Source organism: Lepisosteus oculatus, chromosome 14 (assembly GCF_040954835.1).
Source record: "Lepisosteus oculatus isolate fLepOcu1 chromosome 14, fLepOcu1.hap2, whole genome shotgun sequence".
NCBI classification, from domain to species: domain Eukaryota; kingdom Metazoa; phylum Chordata; class Actinopteri; order Semionotiformes; family Lepisosteidae; genus Lepisosteus; species Lepisosteus oculatus.
The window spans coordinates 23408011-23429713 of record NC_090709.1 but is presented as its reverse complement, the minus strand read 5'-3'; the positions used below and the strand labels follow the sequence as shown (position 1 = coordinate 23429713).

General features: G+C 40.1%; 2 non-coding genes across 2 annotated transcripts; one reads left to right on the top strand and one right to left on the bottom strand.

Moving 5' to 3' along the window:
- Positions 1–692: 692 nt before the first annotated feature.
- Positions 693–786, bottom strand: trnai-uau (transfer RNA isoleucine (anticodon UAU)). The gene is made up of 2 exons: positions 749–786; positions 693–728 (listed from the first exon to the last, which is right to left on the bottom strand). It is a non-coding gene; the product is annotated as a tRNA-Ile (tRNA).
- A 259-nt stretch (positions 787–1045) lies between these two features.
- Positions 1046–1117, top strand: trnat-cgu (transfer RNA threonine (anticodon CGU)). The gene has a single exon. It is a non-coding gene; the product is annotated as a tRNA-Thr (tRNA).
- Positions 1118–21703: the final 20586 nt, after the last annotated feature.

The following is a 21703-nucleotide window of genomic DNA, read 5'->3' as shown; positions in this document are numbered from 1 at the left end:
TCATTTGTGCCTTTATTTAAAAAAAAGAAAACAGAGTAGTAGTTTATGTGGTAATTTCAGGTACAATGTAAGAACTTAAGTTAACTAGTCCCACAGTAATGCGTGGGGTCCTATCAATAGAAAAAAAATACTTGTAACCCAAAAACACAACAACCACGATGCAAGAAGCCTTCCGGGAACCTAGGTAAATCACTGTAGTAGTCTAACGACTACAGAAAATAAAATAAACAAATACTTAAAGGAACAACTTCAAAACAAAAAGAACATTAAAAACAAATCTGGGAAACAACAAAAACAGAATCTAATGCGAGAGCTTTTTCAAGTCTTCGGTACCCCATCGTGCTCCCTTAGTCCCAGCAGACCTCTCGTCTAAGAAGATATCTCTCATCTATCTGTGTAGAGATCAGCTGGGGGTCCACAGCTGATGGGAATTTAAGTAGTGACCTGCGTCAGCTGCAAAGGAAAAAGTATAGGTTTATACCATGCTGAAAGGAGAAGGAAACACAACGTGGACCCTTCTTCGGGTGTGACGTGGAATAAACCTTTACCTGTTCCTTTGATGTTAATTTAGACTGGATCTCCAGCAAACACCTAACAAGCTACAATCCCGTTAGATAAGGTGTTAAGGACGACCTATAAGTAACAGTATCTAAAGTGGACGGTTGCTTTCGGTAGCTAAAGACAGGCCACACTGCTCCAGGTGAGGCTCGAACTCACAACCTCGGCATGACTCCGCTGTGCACTGCTGTATAAGTACCGCGCGCTGACCGATTGCGCCACTGGAGCCACGTAGATTGCTTTCCCTTCACACACTGACGTTGCACAAACACAGGGTGAAAACGATTTCGGCATGTTTTCCGTCTCTCCGTGGGAGAAAGGGACAGTAAAAGAGCGAGGAAACTACAAGGGAAGAAAATGAAAAAATTCTTGAAGCCAGCTCCACAGAAGAACTATATTCTTTACTTCTCCTGCCATTGCAATTTGCGCACAGATTTTTTTTTTCAAAATGTATTAGCCTTGATGGGAAAAAAAAAGCTAGACTGTGTGCGCGGTGGCCAAGTGGTAAGGCATCGGTTTCGTAAACCTAAGAGCGCGGGTTCAAACCCCGTCCGTGCCTGGTTTGCGTGCCACGATATACCTTTATCTAAATCGTCAATTGTCTTGCAATGTAGAAATCTCTGTAATAATAAGAAAAGAAAAGTAGTTAATAATCCTTTGACAAAGTAACGGGCATCCTCCACTGCTTGTCAGGATGGCTGAGTTGTCTTAGGTGCCAGCCTCAAGAACTCAATCGTGTGTAGTGAGAGTTGTTATTCACAACCCGGATTTCTATGGAAGCCCGTTTCCGCCAGGGAGTAAAAAAAAAACCCGCTATGGTATCTCAGAATTCCGATTTAGCAACTCAGAATTGCGACTTAGTAACTCAGAATTCCTACTTTATATCTCACATTTGCGACTTCGAAATAGCCCATATTTCAATGTCTGTCCTTTTGTTATTGTAACGGATTCGGGTTGTAGGGCTTGTGCCCTCGCAGCTCCCACCCTAGTTCGTGCCTCACTGCATTGGCTCGAACCCAGGTCTTGCCAGCTGAGCTAAAGAAGACCCTTTTAAGTAAAAAAAGACATACAATGAGATATCATAGCGCGTTTTTTTTACTCCCTGACGGAAACGGGCTTCCATAGATTTCCCTTCATGTTCATTAAGATGTTTAATTTGTATGTTGCTTATATAAGAACAGTTTCTTCAAAAGTTCTGTCAATTAACAGTGGAGAGCTAGCCGATGTACGTTTTCATGAAAACTCTCTTTAAGGCGATTACAAGTATCTTGAGCAAATCTGCGTCATATTTTTTTTAAAAAAAGTTTAGCTCAAGATGCAACAGGAGTATAAATGAATTCTCCCGCCCTACATTCCAAGATATGGAATCTTATTTTTCTTGAAGTGTCTGATGTTGGTCGTTATTGGAAATTGCCCGGTGATATCGACTCAGGTACTCAGTTGTTACGTGCTGTAATTCGATACATGCAAAGCATTTATATTCCCTCAAATTATTAATAAGGCCAATAATGTATTAAACATTACATGCCACTTTTTCTCTAGATGATGTTCACGATGGAACAGTGAGAAAGGCATGCCTAGATATGCTTGAACCAGAACCTTACTATCGTTTTAGTCCCGACCTGACCGCACTGAGCAATGGTACGACAGAGACTCCAACAGGTCGGTTTTCTCCTTTTACAGTTTTTGGGAAAAAAATAATCTGCACTTTTAAGCAAGTATTTTATTTCAAATTTTGCAAAGTGTAAGTTTTTCTTGGAAAACGTTGTTTCAGAAAGAAACTGAGTTGATGGGAATAGCCCTGTCAGTAGAATATCGAACGTTTCATCTCAGCTAGTTCTTCTGTGGAGCAGGCTTCAGAACTCTACGTACAACGCCTTTGATGTCATTTTATTTCTACAGCAGACGCATCCGGAATGTTTTTTTTTTACTTTTTATTTGAACAACAAAATAGATTCAATATAAACAAGAGCACTTATAACATCAGTAGAATCGTCAAGGGTACATAAAATAATAAAATTACACTTTCTGAAAACGATTAAACTAGGTAAATCAAGATAAGGTCCGCACAGCTTTAATGTTCTTACATTTCGAAAGAGTCTGTAATTACCCTTTTTCGTCTATTTTGAACTATTCAAACTTAGGACTCGTACCAGACCATTTCACTCTACGTACAGTATATCTCTTTTCGTAACGAAAATGTATTTCCTGTCTTAGAAATGCTCTGGGCGGTATGTCTTGCACGTGGACTGCAGATCTGTGATATTGCCGAATTCGAGGGATCCAGCAATCATACTGGATTTGACTGGGATTCTGAAATGTCTCTTGCAAAGGTATTTGTGTTTGCTTGAACATTTAATAAAAAAGTGATCTGAGACTTCCTAGCTTCCAGTCTATAATCTCACTGTAACTAAACTAGGATGTGATGTTTCGCAGATGTGCAGTGTGCCTTTACGCTTGGCATGTTCAAGACTATTCGTTGCGTGAGCTCCTCACTGCGTGTCCTGTACTGTATTGTGATTTCGTTGAGATTATCTACGAGGAGTACAGCGACTAGAACGCCTTGAACCTTTTTTTCGGTATATAAAAGAAAACGCTAAAGCACATACAAAGTAACTAACATTTCCTATATGTAGGTTTTCTGATTATATCTCTACTTTACTTAAATACCTTAGTGACAGGCGATTCTTTCCGATATTTGTTCAGGCGCGGTTATTGATCCCATACTAAAGATTATTTTTATAAAGAACATGTCACCTGCAAACTCGTATCGAGAAAGTTTTATAATATTACTTTTTATTTAAAAAAGTACATTTATCATAACCTATATGATTTCTTACCAGCGTGGAGCTCGAATTCACAACCCCGAGATTACGTGTTTGGTACTAGTTGCGCCACAGAAAATTGAAATCTCTTATTCATATTAAATACTGCGGCTCCTGTCCTTTTCTTCTCGTCAGAGAAGAGGTCGGTCTGGTCTCCAGTTTACCAACAATAAGCTCAGGTAGTGCTCCTTTGTAAAGCAGTGTTGGTTCACATTGCTTATATGGGGCAACACATCAACTCGATGATCGCTCGCTGTACACGCATGCCCCCCCTTCACTGAAATAACATAGACGAAGGAAACTCTCTTGTCTTGGGCTGCTGTCACCCGGATTCAAAGCGCGGGTAGTGCGGTCACAGCACAAAGTACGGTCCACTATACCATCGCGGTGAGCTGGGACAGACTATCCTTAATTTTATTCAAATGCTCACAGTGTCTTTAATCTGATGGATTCATATACCGTGCTCATGAGAAAGTCACAAACCTGTCATCTACACACTGTTCCCAGAGCTGGATAAGTTATTCCAGATTCTACAGCTCTCTAGCAATAGTGGAAATCAGGCTACATAAATGGAGAAATTCTCTTCAAAATGTGGAAATATATTCCCGAGACGAGTCCTTTCTCAAAGGTCAACTCTGCTTGTAAGTCACCCCTCCCCACATCGCGCGGTGTAGCGGTTATAACCTTCTTAAGGGCTTCAGTGAGAAAGCGGGCAGAAACAAAGCGATCTCTTTCATTTATACGTTTTGCACGCCTGACGGGGTTTTACGGTGCTCTTTTCTACACTGAACTGATCATTTGGACATCGTAAGGGAAGAGAGACACATTTCTATGTAATCAGGAAACCAGGAATCCTAACCGTTAGCCCGTTAGTGCCACAGAGAAAAAAAAAACGTTTCAACGAGATAAAATTGCAGGATAAACACATTTTTTTTCTTTTTCGTAGCGTTTGTGTTTTGTTTGATTTAGCGAATTTTATACACTTTATTTCTGACACATGAGTTAAAAGGCTGGTAGAGTATATTTAATACAAGAGCGCTGAACAACAATTTTCATCTACCGTATTGTAATGTTTTTTTTTAAAAAAAACAAGTTAAATGGATATATAGTAAATGTTTTTTTTTTTCATATAATAGTGTTTATGGTCTGAAAAACATCATTCATTATTTAACGGACATTTGGTATAATTAAAAAAAATACTCATTCACGAATGTTAACATTTTTTACAGTAACGTGTTCTATTGTGATATTGCGCCCCGTGCAGCAATATCACCAGACAGTTTAATGGTCTTAGTTCAAGTGGGTAGCTGCGCCAGCATGCGTAGGCTGCAAAGGAACAAGTAAAAGGTTTATTCCATGCTGAAAAAAAGAAGAAAGAGAACACAACGTTTCGGCCGTGGAGCCTTCTTCAGGTGTGAGAGAGACAGGGCAGTAGGCAAAGGTAAAGTAGCGGGAGAACAAAGGTTGGGAGGGAGGAAGAGTGAGAGGCGGGAGCAGGGGACATAAAGAGAGGCCAATCAAGAGGTGTGAAGTCAGAATGGGTGCAGAGAGGTATGAAATGAAGCTTCCAATGAATGGAGAAAATTTAAAAGAACAGTAGTCTGTCGTTAAGGGAAGGGAGAATGTATGATCCTAGCTGCAGAATAATTTTAGTTTCGGTGGTCTTTCTGATGTATGAGTTTGGAAAACCGTCTTTGAGAACACTGGTGCCCGGCTAGCTCAGTCAGTAGAGCATGTGATTCTTTAGGTCAGGGGTGTGGGTTTGAGCCCCATGTTGGGCGGTGTCCATCTCCTTATTAACAAAGTTTCCTGCTCATCCTTGACCCTCTTACACCTCGATGGTACTGAGCACGGTTTTCCAAACTCATACATCAGAAAGACCACTGAAACTAAAATTATTCTGCAGCTAGGATCACACATTCTCCCTTCACTTAACGACAGACTACTGTTCTTTTCAAATTTTCTCCATTCATTGGAAGTGAAGAGAACAGAACTTAAGCTATTATTTATATAAATGTAGCGTGAGGCTTTAATGTGTTCTATAAAATCGAGGAGTCAACTGGATAGATTTGTTAAATATTTTAGTGATGGGTCTCCGTAATTGTGGTTATCGGAGGAAAGCAGGATGAGGAGGAAATAGATGGCACCCAAGCATGTTAAAGGAAAAAACTCAGCATCTTAAAAGTGATTTATGATGGTTTACAGTCCCTTTTCTGTCCTGTGGCTGTGATCCAATGACTGTGTTGAAACAGCCAGGGTTGTGCTAGCTCTTGATGGACTGGTATGCAAACCAAATGACAGACAAGCAAAGCGTTGTTTTACAATTCTGAAAGCTCGTTCAATTTGGCTTCTTGTGTTTTTATGACTCCTGTTATAGTGCTGGTCTTGTAATGTTGTTGGATTGTGCCCAGGTGTCAGAAGATACCGTCATAAAGGATAAGCACGACTTGGCAAAACAACACGCCAGCAAGCACTTCCCCACTTTGAAAGGAAGATGTTGGAACAGATTAAAGAGCTTAATCTGAACTGACACAGGAGAGAGAGAAAATCAAAATTCAGATAAGTAAGCACAAGGCACACCCTGCTAAAGAAATGTATTGCCTTAAAAAAATGCTTAGAAGGTCAGAGGAACAATTGTTTTGTTGTTGGTTTTTTTTATTGCTCAAGTATTTTTATAAGTCTAATTTCCAGCTCTGTTAAAAATAAAACTTTAACTTTACTGGTTATTAGTCGGTGTCTTTTGTGACGACTTAGCTATAACAATGGGTGTGCTTATTCATCTGGAGTGTTAAACAAAATTAATGCTGCAATAATACAGTAGTGTTTAATTTCAAATGCACAGCTGCAGTTCTCATTTGTTTCATGACTAATTACAATTGGGTATCTCATTAATAACAATGTAGCCTCATAAGATGAATTGTAGCCTAAATGCAATTCTTAAATTAAAAACTAACTGATTTGCCAGGAAATTTAGTTTGAATATAAACAAGAAACAGAAAAGTAATTGTATATTAACATGGCGTATGTATTATCCTACTAATCGGAAGTGTTCTGATGCACAGTCCCCTGCAGTTCGGGCTAATTAGTACAACAACGCCGAACCGGATTAAGCACAAGTTGAACTGAGCTCCAACTTTGTTCCACATGTTTTTTGCTGCAATTGAACTCAGAGTGGGAGATGATCTCCACAATGTACCATACTAAATTGGTACGCGGCTGTGTTGTAACTCGGGAAGTCCATTGCAATTGACCCTATGGGTTTATATACATGGGTTTCTCTACATCCACTACCATAAGGGAGGAATGGTGAGTTAGAGGGAGGGCACCAGTTTGGTTTATCAAGAATTCACCAGACTGAGTAGAAGTACAGATCCAATCATTCAAAATGTGCAAGGTATGCTGCAGTAAATCGCAGTGCTCGTTCTGCAAAGAACTGTAGGATACCGCATGATGTATCATAGTAGGGTGAAATATCTTGTAAAACCACCAGGTGGAGCTATGAAAGCTCTCATGTGCAGCATTTGGTCTGTTGCCAGAAAACACTTGGTTTTGAATCCCTGTCAATGCTGAGGGACAATTGTTTGTCAATTACAGAATTTAACAGTCTAAACGGTATATGCAATTTAATAATTTTAAGCTTTGTATAACATTGTTAAACATTAAACTGATTAAAATGTACACTGAAGTGTTATAGAGGACACATGTTGTGTATTGCCTCTTACAATTAAAAAAAAACATTCATTTGAATGTGATATGAAAGATATTAATAATGAATAACACTGGATAGGCTGTAAGCTCAAAATAGTACTGTAGTCCACTTTCTTTCTAAACATCTGCATCAATTTGTCTCATTCACCTATGATTACTTAAACATTTTGCCTGCCCTTTTCAGCTATAGTTTTTTTGAACCCAGCTCCTGGCATGAGTTTTCCTTTAACAAAAAAAGGAAAATAGTTGGATTTACACTTGTAAGAAACTTTCTGATTTTAATGGGATATGGAATATATTAATAATAAATGACATTGGATGGTCTAAATGGAAGATGTATAGAGGAGACATGTTGAGTCTTTTCTTTTCAGCTTGAAATTAACTTTTGCCTACTACTGTATATTCCATTGCAAACTCTTTATGCAACGCAGCTCCATACTTCTCTCAAAGTCTAGGCTAGGTGTTGCACCCCACTGTGTTTATGTAGATTAAACAGTTCTGCTGGGGGAGGGGAAGGAATTTTCATGCTCTGGTCTCATTGTTGCCCTTTAACATAAGGCAACCAGCAATCAAATGTCATGTTTTTCTGGACTGTAGTTTTAAATCGTGAACAAAGACGTGCCTTATGCATACGGTGTGATGTTGTATTTCCCACAAGCTATACTGTAGTAGCTTTAAAAGTATACATTTGTCCTGTATCAAAGTTTAACTTGTTCAGAGCACCCTACATTACAAACTGAGCGAATTCAACAGTATCGACGGCTAAAAGCAACATGTCAAAATGTTCCCAAAATAACAAGTGAATGAGTTGAGGATTCGATAATAGAGTAATCATAACAATAACTCCCGAGTTGTTTCATACAATCCAAATGAAAGAAGGACACTTAAATAAACATGAAAAGACTGTTTTTTCATTGACGAAAAGTAACGTCACACTCTCTCTTGTTTAATCTGATTGTTTTATTGCTGCACAGACTAAAACCAGAGAGAAAGAGCACCTCTTTCTTTGAAGCATTTTGTTTATCCTATCATGTATCAGTTTCCAATCACACAAAGTAAGTTTTGAGAATCTCCAATTCAACATGCCTATGTGTTCGCGGAGAATGCAAGGCAAGGCCCTTTTCCCTCTGGACCAGTCAACATTTACGGATGTGGTTCACTCCCAGTCACAAAATTACAAAACAGAAGAGCGGCGTAGCGGTCGGCTCTGGCTGTCCCCTCTGTGCCGACACACTGCACATTCAATCCCCCACTCCTCTTGGCTGATGGGCAAAAGGTGGACATCTGGGAGAACTGTACATGGCATTGGCATCTGTGAATTCTGCTGTGTAGATAGTGCTTCCTGAGGGGAGAGAAACAGTGGGGATGGCATCAGCCAATTTCTGGGTGGTGGTGAGCAGAGAGGACATGATGGAGTGTCCTAAGGTGGTGTGTGCTCTGCTGGGGGTGGAGGGATGTGTGGAGATATGCATTGCACCAGGCACAGCAACCTGTGTGGCAGGGAGGGGCACTTTTCAGGAGATGAAGTTCTGTTTGGAGACCCGCTGCTGTCGTAAACACTCCAAACAGGTGCTCTTGCTCTTTTTACAAAACTTTTTACTTGCTCTTTTTGAAAACAGAGACCCACAGCCTGTGGCAAAATAACGGAATCCATGTAAGAAATAACATCACACAGGAGTATTCATCAGTTGCGGAAGAGACGTCAAAATCTTTTTTCATCCATCTTACTGCTTTCTTTTTTACTGTTCCTATAGTCTTTGAATATTGTTTAGTGTGTGCGAGGCTTCCTGAAGAAGAGGCTGTGAATAAAACATTTATAATAAATTATACATTCTAGCACAGCAAAAATACCTTGGATTTTGAAATACAATCGGGTATTTCAAATGAAGCCCCTTTGTACTTTGCAGGCCAGAGCAGCTGAAGCATGACATCTCTTCCTGTAAAAAGTCTTTACCAAGACTCTAAATATCTGACTTTCAGTTTGAAGTGGTACAGCGGATTCCAGGGCATATTCATTCTTGATTCAGGATATATATGAGTGTGCTAATGGTTAAAACTGTGTTTACATGAGGTACAAGCCGTAACATTTTCATTCCGAAAGAAAGCCAGTCTGTGCGCATTTCTCAGCGTGCACATTGTCAGGAACAACAAACCCACAGTGCCAGCAAACCTATCGATAGCCTGTAGGTACTGTCATTGACCAGGTTAAAGTTAGCTTGAAGTTTGAAAATGATTTTGGCACACCTGTAGCATTTTCACAAAACCTCTTAGGGTTATGAAAACACTTGCTTTGTGTGCAAACTACATTGTGACCGTTTTCACAGCCTTCACTGTCATTTTTAAGCCATCAAAACTATTAGTGAGCTAATTATCTTTTTAAACCTCTGGTTTTTCATTGATGTGTAACTACGCACTAACTGGAACCCGGGGGACTGCTGTGTACACACGTTCACAATGCAAGAAATACTGGTCAATACGGCTTTGTGTGAAAAAAAACAGTATATCGCCATAGGAAGCAGGACAGCGCAGTCTCCAATTACCCAGACTGTATGCACAGGAATAAAGCTTTGTTTGATTTCTGAAACCCTTTCTTAATGTCTTGTTTTCATTCAGGTAAGGGTCAACTATATATACACTATAGTGCTAACAGCGGGAAAATTAAATATATTCATTACTCAGCAGCTTAATTAAAACAGCTCCAATGATGTTCAAACCGATTTTTTACACAGAAGACTAATACAGCTTTGCATTCTGAATCTCATTTTCTCATGCTTTTAATTAATGTGGCATTCTGCGCTGGGATAGGGGTATGTTGTTCACAAACCAATAGCATTTAAACTACAGCACCCACAATGCTGCAACCAAGTGTTTTACACACCAGACAGTCCCCCTCACCTTATACAACCTTGCTTGGGGTTGTGAAACCTTTTTTTTAATTATTTTTTCAATACGGCACCATTAAACATGCATTACACTGGGATGGGGGGGTGCTATTCATGAGTCAAAAGCTTCATCACAACATCTGAAAATTTTAGATTTGACATTCTTTTTATTTCACGCTTTCTTTTAGTTTTTCCTAATTTCACATTTTAAATAAGCTGTATCTGTAGCAAATCACAGTGAAGGTGTGGTATGCAGATGTGACTGTGTAACCATCAGGCACGAAGGAGAGAAAATCAAAAAAATCTCTGGGGGTCCAAGGCCTGATGATTGACCTCCCCTCCAGGTATGACAAGTAGTTACTAGAAACAGTTCACATGCACCACCATGCAGATTGACACGGTGAATTCTATTGCCTGTATTATGTCAGGCTAGATATTAATGTTGAGTATGTCCCATCCACTGGGTTGAGCAGTACAGGATCTTGAGTTTTGTAGGGACTCATATCGGCTGGGTTCCTTGCTTCAGAAATCCAGGAGGATCCCTTGTCATGCGGAACAGAGCTCAATATCAACCAAAGGCACCGAAGAGAGAACAGTGGCAGGCATGGTGTGGAGAAAAAAAATGGGTTAGACACAGAAAAAACAATTGCAACGTGGTTGTCTACTTACCCACCTGATATCTGTTTCTGCACTTCCTAAAGAATTAGATCACTCAGGATCAATAAGACTACAGAGATGATGTAGAAGACTACAGCATTGTTAAATATGCTTGTAGGTATGGGGCATCCTTAATAAGGTATGACATATTTCTACAATTTAGGGGCTGTGTGCCTAAATGCTCTGCTACCTGCTCGCTATTATTAATGTAATCTGTTTATTGATCTAGACAGCATCCTGCAAATGCCATAATCTTACTGGAAGAAAAGGATCATTTTGGTGTATAGGCTGTTCTTTTTTGATGAGTCTCCAAGCCTGGAGATGTACACGGTATGATATTGAAAGTCAGTGGGGTTCGGACTTCGATGATGTGATTGTGTTTTATTCTTTCGGTTAGAATCCTTTTAGTACTGTGTCCTGTCTGAAAGGTACTGTAGAGATGGTACTATTTGGGTAACCTAATAAGGAATCACGTTAGATACACCTCTGTTGGATAGAAGCCAGTTTTCTTTGATCTTTCTTACATCGGAGTGGAATAAATCATGTCATGGTGACATACTGTTGATTTAGAATTCTTTGCACTACTACTTTGATGTTAACACTGTGTAGTAATCATATATAAAAGGGACTGTGTTGTGTTATGATGAACTTTTTTACCGTTTTCATAATACTTTGTTTGGTTTCTGGCAATAGATAACAAATGGTTTCTAGTGATTTTTTTGTGTTCTAGTGTTTTTCATTATTTTTTCGCAAAGTGTCTGAAAGTTTACTCTTACCCAAGAGATTTTTGGGGGAATATTGAAACTTGTACTTACATGTCTTTTGGAGTTGAATTCTGCTGAGAACACATTGACAGTCTTCTTGAGTTTCCAGCATGTCTTTTATGTAATGCTTGGGAGTAGGGGGTGGTTGCTCACTCATCAATAGTGCCTGAAATATAAAACCGTAAGAAGGGTTACGAACTGCAAAGAATCCAAAGAGTATTAATGGGTCACAGATCAAGATCTAGGTATTTGCAGAATTTGACAGATCTCTCTTGATCAAACTCCTTTTTTCTTACTTTGTGTTTTTATAGCAAGACATTATATTGTTTCTGTGCTAAATGGCAAGCTCTTTAAGGTGTTCATGTTTGTGCCTTTGTTTCTATATTATTGGAAAGAAACCTAGTAATTGATTTGATGCATCCATATCTAATCATCAACCTGATACACAGTAATTCTATCTTCGAGATGCCTGTGTCATGTAATAAATTGCAAAGATTATCAATAATCTTTTATGCCTTTTTATGCCTTCTTTGGAGTGTTTTTTGAAAAGGTATCTCTAATTTATAGAACCATTAATGCCAGAACATAACCCTGAAATTCAAACTTCCTAACAATAACAAACAATTATAACATCCACTGAAAAATGTCATCCTATGTTTCTGTTGAATCTAAAACTACATGTCCTGCTTAAAAAACCCTTTCATAGTGATAGTTTGCATGCAGAGCATACTCACCAAACTGGGGTTGGCAAAATGTACATATCCACGTTACTTCATTCTTTGTGCTTTCATACTCTTCTTTTGAGATGCACAATTCATGGAACCAGTTTTCACAACTGTCACACTGGACCTACACAGAGTAAACCTTATATTAGTTCAGCTATCACATTTCATTGGCATGTTTTGTTATCATGTGCATACATTACACATAATAATGTTACGACCCCAAGTATCTAGGGGTAAAGGGGTGTAACATTTAGAATAATTCTTTTGGAAGCAGGTGGGTTCTGGTAAGTGACTAGGAAGCACAATAACAAAGGTGGGTGATGATTTTAAGTTAAATAAGTGACTGGTAAGACACGATAACACACAGGGGTAAGGGAACTAGAGTGGTGCCAAAGAAAAGAAAATAACCAAACAAAATGGAGCTGGCTAAAAAAAGTGAGGGAAAGCTAACCTGACTGCAAAAGAAAACCCGAAACACACGGTCTTCTGCGTCTTCAACACCCTAGCTAACCTCCCCTGACTACTCAAAACCATACAAGAAAAATGGCATTCACCCGTACTTAACTATTGTTACTAATACAAAATCATTTAAGTGTGTAGAATGTACCCAACAACCTGAACTAACCTTATACACAAAAGTTTACACAAAAACACAAGTGAACTAGGAATACAGATAATGGAAAACGAGACTAATCGACAGGAACAGGGTACAAAAGAACATAAAGGTTGAACATGTAACATGTTAGGGCAAGATAATGGCAAAACAAGGACAAACACAAACAAACGAAAGTACAAAGAAATGAACAGAAAACAACAAACCAACAAAGCCAAAACAATAGCAAAACAAAGCGATAACCACAACTAAATGAAGCAAAGCAAAACCAAGCAGGACCAAAGTCAAACGAAAGGCTCTTCCTTCAGAAAACCTCCATGTTATATAGTGAATAAGATGCACGCTGGCTGAGAAGCTGATTGATCATGATGTCATACAGAACAGTGGTGTAATGGTGGGCCAATGAGGGAGGGAGAACAATCAAAGGGTCAGCAGTGTGGAACATAAAAAAACACAGACCACACACTGGGACATAACAATTACACATACAGATAGAAATGATGTTCACTTTCCCAGTTTGTCTGCAGCACCAGTGTTTTCTCCACACATCAGACACATGTCCTGGAGAGGAGCTATAATAAACATGCCAAATAGACTGATTTCTCCAATGTTATCTACAGATCATTGTTGCATAATTGAAGACCATTTGATAGAGACCTTTTCGTATGCACTTTCCTGATTAGGTGTTCTACTGCTTCTTAAACCGCACATTGTCATGTCTCAGAATACTCCTGTCAACACCTGTTACCCTTTTTTTGTTGCTATGACTTTAAGGGGGCACATGATAACACAGCCATGTTCAACCAGTTTGTTTCACTATGGGCAATCAAGACCCACACTTTTCCCAGACTATGGTTGTGTCAACCACGACGAAGGCCAAAGTGTAATTGAATTTTAACTGTGCGAAATGTGATTTAATTAACTTTTCATCTCTGTGTTATACAGTACAAAAAGAATACCCAAATGAGTTCTGCATATAAATAAATCGAGAATCTTTTTTCATTCAGACTTGTTACATAGACAGAGCATGCTTCAGGAAAACAACATACACCAATAAACGCAGGCAATGATGATCAAATGGTACAATACCTGAAGCTTCAAGAATTCTGATTGACAGGTCTTCCCGCAACTTTCTTATTTCTTTGGCGCTGCTGTTCATCTCGATGTATGTTTGAATATCCGGGAAATTGTTCATGATGTCTGCGCCCATCTAACAGACGAAGGTTTGTCACAATTATTATTTCCCTAAAATCTCTCATACAATAGTTTTGAGACAGTCCAAAATTTCTGCATGGAAAGGTTATGCTGACCTGCATCACAAAGACCCCACAGCTTGAGGCATCTGCTTGCTTGGTGTGACCAATCACGCTTGGGTGCCAGATGATATTCAACCAGTCTTCTTTTCCTAGGACGTTCCTTCGCATCTTGAAAGTCCCTGTGAATCAAAATAATAGGTTATTGATAAATGAGGACATATTTGTCATGCTGAATTTGAATAAGAAATGAATGTGCGCCCGTGCAGAGTTTCACCACGAAACCAATGCTTGATTTCTTACCTGAAACTTTTTACCACTGCAGTGGAGTCTGCCATCTCCCCATAGGGTCGACCACAAAGACTTTCTGGGATGGAGCATACAGATATTGCAAGAAACAAATGGCCCGTCATCAGACATGAAGTTGCATTTAATGTGGGGCCAGACACACAGGCAGTTTCAGGAGTTTAATGTTGTGGAAACAAACGTTTTTAATATTTAAATATTTCATTTATATATTATTTAACATGTAATATTTTGCAAACCTCAGCAAAGACAGTCAGGAAATGACCTAACAGTACTTATTTTTTTCCTACATGACACTTTGACCTGCTTGGTGTCACGGAGGGGGTTACTGCGGAGGATAGGGATTCTATGTGGAGCTCTTCGGAAGGGTAACGATAGGCGAAGGCGTAGTCGGAGAAGTAGCTGAGTCCAAAATCTGGGTAGTCGTAGTAGGAGCGTCGGTACAGAATCGGTAGGCGTGGGCGTCATCTGGAAAGAAGAGCAGGGTCCAAAATCCAGGAGAGAGTAGTAGGCGCGTAGGTACAAAGTCGGGAGGCAAAGACGTAGCAGAAGAACAGCAGGGTCAAGATCCAGGAGTCAAAGAGTAGTATCGCAGAATGTAAACTAGGAACTAAGCTCAGGGAGAAGATCTCAATCGTGAGCACTGAAAGGGGGTCTGGCGAGGGTTTAAATAGAGGAAAGATTGGTGCGTGCACGTTTGGGATGGGAGGAGCTCGTGGGAATGCATGACCGCCTGCCTGCGGGGGTGCAATTCATGACACTTGGTTTTCTGTTTATTACACAGCAGTATTCACAATAATATTTTAGGAAAAGTGCACTGTCACTATTGCCTTGGATACTCACTATCCATGTCCGCCTTTTTTAACAGGAGAGGAACCAATACATAGTAATTTTTTTAGATGCAACAGGGATAATCACTTGAACTGTGTTATGGTTCCAAGTGTAATTATAAACCTACGCTGTTTTGGATTACCTGCACCACACTTACCAACAACTTCCATGGACACCAGTGTTAAAAAAAACTAATTATGGCTTCATAGTTTTCAAAGTTGACCTGTAATGAAAAGAATGACGAGATTAGCACGACAGGCTGCCTCACATGGATGGTGTGCTACCTTTGAATTTTGATTTCTGACTATAAAGGTAGTTTCTTTAGGCAGCACCATGGGCACAGTTGTGACCTGTTTTGATTGCTTGTAGCTCTCCTTGTTTCTCTATTGATAAAACAATCATCAGTTAGTGAAAAACCATGTTTGCCTCTCACTAATGTAATCCATCAACATTTGTGTTTGATCTCCTTACCTTGGACAAACGTTGTCTAGCCATGTGCTCTCTATTCCCACTTATGATTACACTAGTTGTGTAGTGGTTCGTTAGGAAAACCTTCTTCCCCAAGTCCATGGATTCTTTCACTACTTGAAAGTAACACTCAATGGTCTTATGGAAAAAGCAAATACAATTGAAGAAGATATGATTTCACGCACTCACACACATTTGATTACACAAAAGCTCAGAAACCTTAACAAACCTTGCAATCAAACACTTTCATCTCACCTCGCCTATGAGCCACTCATCTGGTTTCAGAGACACAAACTCTGAGTGTCTGAGAATATATGTGTCTGCACTGTGCATGGATGGCAAAACTGCAACCACTAATTCACTCAGATTGATGTTCCAAAGGGCGTTAACCTAAAAAAGATTTACCAAGCCAAAAGCATACACAAGAGATCACTGGAGCTAACATAACGAAAATTGAGATTACACACCACTGTCAACAAGTATAACAAGTTAGAGAGAAACGACAAAGAACACCTACAGTAGTAGAAGATGACATTCATAAGCTCTGAAAAAGAAGTTTGTTTCTTTGCCTACACCTGGTGCTCTCTTTGCCCATTGTTCCTGTGCATGTTCATGACGTGTTTTAGTGGTGATCAATGGTGCCATCAAAACCTTTTTGGGGAGATCATTTTGGATTATATGTTCTCTGTACCACCCTAGAGGGATTTTCTCATCATCGTAATAAACTCTGCTGGCTTCAGTTTCCTCCTGTGCTGAAGCATTGATTGCTTGACAATGCCAAACCAGGTCTCAACATGACAGTTAGTGGCTCTTGTTTGTGCTACCTCTGACATTGATATGTCTTTTTTGCTGTCTGAAGCATATCTTGTCAGGTCACCCAACAAAATTCCACTCCACAGTGGAAATAATGCCATGTATCTTTGTAACAGAAATCTAATTATGTCTTCACAGAAATAGGGGTTCACATTGTGTTGTGTCCCATAGTCATCATGTCCTTGAACTGATATGCTGTCTTCATAAATACCTTTGAACTCCACAGCGAAAGGAGATGCCTCTCATTTTTGGGTATAGTACCTCATCTGTGTCTTTGACTTCTGCTTCCTTTTCCATCTGGTCTGGTGTGGTTGTTTGAGAAATGTAAGCGTTAAGGAGGCAGACACTAGATTGGACTTCATTTGTGAACCTCCTGCTTGAGAGTACAATACACATGTGTTTGAAAACATTTCTGGCGACACTCAAAGTTGTGCTGTTTTGCAGGATGGCAAAGGAAAATGTTGCAAAGTCTCGCAGTCCTTTGTCTGTTGTTTTTTTACTAATTGCTTGAGAGACAGCCTTTATGACATGGGCAGAGCAAAGGTGCAGAACAGTGAACATCTGAAGTTCTGTGTACTTAAGTTTGCCTTGGTAGACTTTCATTGCATGATTTAAGTATGCATGGATGGTGTCCCCATTGAAGGCAAAAAGAACACTGTGAATCAGGGCCCAGCTGTAGTCAGTTTCTACATGCTGCACTCTCTTGGTAGTACATGTTGAGATGTCAAACATGAATTTCCAGAGCTAACGTTCTATATTGACTATGGTGTGGTCATTTGTCAACATTTCAGACTCTGGTAATGGAGGCTTTCTTTTTCCACCTCCAGGTAATGTAAAACTGTAGTACAGAATTCTTTTGTTCTCCGATGGAATTTTTCTGACTACCCCTCTTGTCGCATCCAGGTAAAGGCTGACTTTCTCCTTCATCTTTAGATGGGCAATAAGAATTTGCATACTCTGTTCTGTGTAAAGATAGGCAGCAAATGTGTCTAACTGCAAAATCTGTACATATCCTGGAAAATGGACAGTGTCAAAGTCGCATGCTTTCATTAATGTTTGTGTCATATGTAATTCAATCACTGGATCATAGTGAAGGCGCTTACTGTTCCTGAACTCTGATAAGATGACTTTCAGGATAATCCGTGTTAGTGGCTTAGATAAATTGCCTGCTGCAATTTCAGCAAGCGGAGTTCTGCTCTGCTGCCTGTAGTACACATTGCCGATTTCTTTTGTGAGGGCACGGGCAATCTTTCAACAATAAGGCTGACGTGCCTGTCGAAATTTTGTTTCCCTTTCACTGTGTTGTATTTGCCCGACTTGTACAACATAAATTGTGATGTCATCATTGCCCATTGGTTTATGTCTTGTTGTCATTATTTACATTATAGGAACTGAAGGTACTGAAGGTAGGAACTGAAAATACAGACTGCTTTAATCATCAGAAAGTTTTTTTTTTCTGCTGTTCTCTTTCCTGATGTATTGGTATTTGAAGGCTATTGGGCAGCAAGGATTAATCTTCCTGAACTCGCTATATAAGATATGGGTCCATGGTCATCTTAGTTTAGATGTACCTTTTTAGAGTTGCTATTTGTCTCCATTATTCAGCCTTCAGACATACTTGGAAAGTTTTAGGCACAGACATAATCTTTCTTAATCCCCTTTTTATCCTGAGGTGACGTCCCAGGCAAGCTTGCCCCCTGGGAATATTCACTGTGCTCTTCAGGCTTTTTTTCTGATTCTACACAGATTTTTTCTCCCTCTAACATGTCACCACTGTCTGTGCTGCCGTGTGCAGCCCATGCATCTTCTGTATCTTCTGATGAACTTCTGAGCTCTGTGTTGCCTTCCAAACTATGTCCCTCACTTTGACTTGAAATATTGACTATAGATTGTGTACTGTCATCTGGTTTGGAATCCTTACCAATACTCACCCCCTTCTGTGCCCTAAGCACTTGGGTTCTAACTTTTTTTCTATCTTCATGCCAAATCACTGATAAACATTTCCTGTTGCTGGAGCAATCCTCTCCAAGGACTCTGTTTGACAGTGTTGACCACATATTGTCATGCCACCTAATTTATTTTTCTAGCTTAGAAACTTCAGAAAGTTTTTGATCACATTGCCTACTCCACCAACCCTTGACCACACTTCTGGGCTCCTACTCCTCTGTCCTTCTTTAACATGTGGCATTGCCAACAATCTGAAAAATAGAAAACACAGCTGAATGAAGTGGAAACACAATTGAAATTCAACTCCCAATGGATGTTAATAGTGTAGGAGTGCGATAGAGATAGTGCGATTAAATGTTTTTATTTCTGTGCTTAATTTTACGGGCCCTATATTTTGATATAGCATCAATCACAAAACAGCATTCTGTCACTGTCACGACCACTGGGGATCAACTCACAAAAGAACTAACCAGTACCAGCAGCAGGTTAATAATAACATGTGTTAATCCATCAGCACACGCTCTGCAGCACTTTTTTAACCATCCCTTTTTAAACCCGCTTCCTGCTACTCGGTATTGAGTCTTCTGTTTGAATCTCGCTTACTGGTTACTGAACTCCCTTTTGCCTCTCGACCTTGGACCTCGCCTGACGTTCTGGATTGTTCGACTGTCTCAATAACTACTTGCTCCTGCATCTGCACAGGATCTGCATACCTTTTCACTGAGGATTCCTGAGAAAAGAACTATGTGTTTCTTAAACTTACCCCCCAATTTAAAAAAACTCAACATATCTGGGTTGTGTGTGCAAGATTTTGCAAAGTTTGTGTGGGTATGATTGTAAAAAATCAAATCATAACTGAAGAAGGCTCCATGGTCAAAACATTGTATTTTCTTTCTTCTCTTTTCAGCATGGAATAAACCTATTCCGTGTTCTTTGGAGATTACCATGTGCCAATAAGATATGATCACTGTATTGACCATATACAATTTCTTGCATTAGGAATTCCTATTTTGCATACCCCAGCTTGCTCTCCATTAACACACAGACAGGGAGAGAAGCTGGGGGTCAGGGCAGGGTTAGCCATTTATACGGCACCCCTGGAGCAGTTGGGGTTAAGGGCCTTGTTCAGGAGCCCAACGGAGTAGGATTCCTCTGCCGACCTTGGGATGTAAACCAGCAACCTTCCAGGCACAGTTGCAGATCCTTAGCCACAGAGCCACCGCTCCACCTAATGTGCCAATTCTTTAAAAAATGCAAATTTATTTTTAAAAATAGCTGTTGTAAATAACATCAGTGGCTATTGAAGAGTACATACAAAACAGAGACAAGTTAATAAACTTGGAATGACTACTTACAGCTCTGGAAAGACCGAAGATAGTGTTTCCGGTTGTTAAGGAACAAGTAATAGATTTATTCCATGCTGAAAAAAAGAAGAGAGAAAACAACATTTCAGCCGTGGAGCCTTCTTCAGGTGTGAGAGAGACAAGGCAGTAGGCAAAGGTAATATAGTGGGAGAAGAAAGGCTGGGAGGGAGGAGGGGTGAGAGGCAGGAGCAGGGGACAGGAAGAGGCCGATCAAGAGATGTGAAGTCAGAATAGGTGTTGAAAGGTGTGAAATGAAACTACCAATGAATGGAGAAAATTTAGTAGAACAGTCTGTCGTTTAGAGAAGGGGGAAGGTGTGATCCTAGCTGCAGGATAATTTTGGTTTCGGTAGTCTTTCTAACATATGAGTTCAGAAAACCATCTTTGAGAAAACAGACGGAGAGATTGTAGTGGTCGTGGCTGTCAGAGGTGAAATGAGAAACGATGGGCTTGGAGAGATCTTTAATCTTCACAGCCCTGACATGTTCTCTGAAGCGGTCTCCAAGTCTCCTTCATGTTTCTCCAATGTAGAGAGAAACTGGGCATTTACTACAAGAGATACAGTAAATAAGGTTGCTGGAGGTACAAGATGCCATCTGGGTGATCCAGAATTGTCCTGAGGGGCCTTGAATGAGTGTGGTGTTGGATGTGTACTTGCATGTGATACAGTGAGCTCTGTTGCAAGGGAAAGTAGCTGGTGTGGATGGTTGCTGAGGGCGATCAAGGGAGCTGTGAACAAGAAGGTTGCGCAGATTAGGTGATCGGCGATATGAGATGATGGGGCGGTCAGAAAAGAGGGCCCCAATGGAGGGATCATCGTGTAGGATGGAAAAGTTGTCGTTAACAGTCCTGGGGATAGGAAGTGTGTTAGGGTGGTAGGGAAGCACCAAAGGAATGCGGTTGTTACTGCAGGAGTTCCTGATTGGGTTGATGGTCTGAGGGGTGTTTTTGGCTCGGGCAAGGGCCCCGTCAATAACATTGCTGGGGTATCCTCTGTTGATGAAAAGGGAGTACATTTTGAGGGCTTGGTTCACAAAGTCAGTGTCGTCCCTGCATAGTCATTGTAGCCGAAGGAACTGTGAAAAAGGGAGAGAGTTTTTAGTATGTTTGGGGTGAAATGAGTTATACAAGAGATAGCTGTGTGGAATCCATGGGTTTGTAATAAACTGAAGTGGAGAGTCTGGGGTAGTTGATGTCTAGAAACGGAAGAGTGTTGGAAGATATGTTAACCGTATATTTGAGGGACGGGTGGAAGTTGGTGAAATGGTGCAGGAAGCACTTAAGCTGATCGTCGGAGCATATGGCAGCACCGACGCAGTCATCAATATATCGCTTGTAGAGGTCAGGGACATAGCCAGTGTAGGAAGCGAAGAAGCGCTCTTCTACCCAGCCAACAAAGAGATTGGCATAGCTGGGTCCCATTCTGGTGCCCATGGCAACTCCACTCACCTGTTGTTAAAAAAGATTGAAGGAGAATGCGTTCAGTGTGAGAACCAGTGTTTCTGGTTATTGTCCTTTAATTGATCTGCCACCAAAACATTAATCCTCAACAGTCAAACAAGTCCATGTGATGAAAACCCTTATGCTCTTTAATGTTTTGTTATGGATTGTGCATCTGTACTAATTTTTTCCCCCCACTCATCAGCTTTTGGATGACAGATTCTGACCACTGTATAAGATCAGAAGCAGTTGAAGAAAAGGGCTCTTTTCTGCTTATTTAACACACTCCTAATGCAAACACATTATGAGTACAATGGAAAGGTTGCACCCAATGGGATCAAGCAATTTAAAACATATGTTCAGGGGACAGGAAAGTTGTTATACAGATGAATGGTATTCATGAAACAAATAATATTGCAAAAAACTTTGCCAAAAGTCACAACCCATTAAACATTCATCAGACAGGTTGAATCAGTTGGATATCTCTTAGATTCAAAATGCACTCAACGGCTGTATAATGCAAGCTCAAGAGTCAAAAGAACAGTAGTG